The sequence below is a fragment of the Marmota marmota genome, unplaced genomic scaffold, assembly GCF_001458135.2.
Source record: "Marmota marmota marmota unplaced genomic scaffold, marMar, whole genome shotgun sequence".
NCBI classification, from domain to species: Eukaryota; Metazoa; Chordata; class Mammalia; order Rodentia; family Sciuridae; genus Marmota; species Marmota marmota.
In genome coordinates this window covers 16543539-16545591 of record NW_025999869.1, presented here as the reverse complement: position 1 = coordinate 16545591, position 2053 = coordinate 16543539, and the positions used below count along the sequence as shown (strand labels likewise).

General features: G+C 47.4%; 1 pseudogene; it reads right to left on the bottom strand.

Moving 5' to 3' along the window:
- Positions 1–525: 525 nt before the first annotated feature.
- On the bottom strand, positions 526–1289 carry LOC107148168 (annotated as a pseudogene).
- Positions 1290–2053: the final 764 nt, after the last annotated feature.

Sequence of the window (2053 nt, the reverse complement as noted above, 5' to 3'; positions counted from 1 at the left end):
CAGACTGCATCAGTAGGACTGTGCAGGGCCTTTGGTGCCTATCTGCCTCCTGAAGGTCTGATGGTTATCATCTGTTTTATCATCTACAGAAATCCCAGCAGCAGGGGACTCTCCCCAGGAAGACTGAAGAGCACTAGGGTCCAGACTGGTGATACCAATCCTCTGGATTTTTCTTATGTCTACCATGTTCTAGCTCAAGCTGCCGGCAAAGCTGGTGCCATTAGACTTTTGTTGAAAATGTTCCAGATCTGCTCCCACAGTCATTTCCAATGCATCTCCAGGCACCTAACTGATAACTGGTCACCCTCTCAGTGAGCCACTCATGCTGGTGGCAGGACATCTGGGCCAAACTGAGTTCAGAGTTGACTTCTGCCTCTGGCCTGAATGAGACCACAAAGATTTCTCCCAGTACAAGCTTCCTGCCTTCCTTGCTCACGGGGAGACATCCTGCTCCTGTCTTGTCTTAAACACCTTTTAAAACTCCACAGAGATGGTTAGCAGAAGTTGAGAGAGGGCAGAGGAGGCAGCATACTAGCAATGTGTCTGTTGGTAGAGCCAGGAATGTGGAAGCACTCTTCAATTTGTGAAGGGAGCTGGCTACCATTAATGTTACCACTGTAGTTTGGATCCAGAGGGTTCCCCAAAGGCGGGGTTCCCAGTGCAGCAGTGGTCAGAGCTGGGGCTTCTGAGAATTGACTGGATGATGAGAGCTCAAGTTGGTGCCATTTTCTGGGCTTTCCATACCTCGAACTCTGTCCCCGATCTTGTCCCTGGCCTCCTTGGAAGGATTCATCAGGTTCTTTTTTGATCTTCACATGTAATCTAGATCTTCTGTTTTGAAACCAAGTTTGGACTCTCGACTCAGGAACTCCAATTTTCTTAGCAAGCTGTTCTCTGCAATGGATCCCAGGGTAGGGGTTTTTCCTGAAGGCCTTGAAGAGGGTACACAGCTGAGTGGGGCTGTAGGTGGTGCGGGGCCGTCGAATCTTTTTACTCAGAGTCCCTTCTAGAAGGGAATCTTGCCCAGGGCCTTGGCTCGATTGCAGGGCCTCCTTAAGTTCTCGTCTTTCCTGGAAGAAGGATCTAGCTCTGCGATTCTGAAACCAAACCTGGATTCTTGACTCTTCAGCTCTGATTTCCAAAGCAAGTCTTTGTCTGGTAGCATAATGTGGGTAAGGCATTTGGTTAAAGGTGTTGATGAGGATTGCCAGCTGCTCTTTGGTGAACTTAGTGCGATGGCGCATATGATTCCCTAGCATAGGCCCATTTGAAGAGCTGTCTTGCGCCATGGTGGAAGAGAGTCCCAATAGCCAAGAATTCATCCAAGAGTTAGAGCATGACTAGAAGGAGTTATAGATCCAAGAGAGAAACTTGGTTTCAGATGATGCCAAAATAAAAACAAAGGGAATAGAGGCCTTTTTTGTTGTGCAATTTCAGATATTATAGCCCATAGCAAGGGATATACAAATAAATCACTAGTATTGCCTTTGTGTCTAAAATAAAATGTGAAGGAGAAAAAAAAACTGACTATAATTTAGAGACAAAAGAAAAAGGAGATATATATGAGTGGATTAAAAAAAGAGATAATTCTGAAATGAGAGCTCAACGTGAAGAAAGATTGAGAGATTACTAAGACACATGTTAGGAACTCCCATCTGTGAATGAATCCTGTCATTGCCCTTTGATGGGCCTCTGCCCTCACCTCCTCCTCCATGTGCCAGCAGTGTTCTTAGGCTAGCAGGGTCAGGGTTGACTCCTTGATGAGGTGGTGGAGGGCTCAGGTGGTGGAGGGCTCAGGTGCTGGCCTGAGCACCTCCAGCTTGGGCCTCTCTGACTCCACCTGCCTCTAACCTTTTCCCTCTAGCCCACTCTGTTCTAATGTCACCTTGGAGTCCAGGAACAACAGGTCTGATTGAGAAGCATCTGTATGACTAGGGAATGAAGCTACTCCCAAGTGACAGGAAACCTCACAGAACTGATCACCCCATGATGAGACTGCCCCCTAAATGAAAGCAATTGCCCCATTGTCGAGCTGTGGCTGAGGCTAGGACCC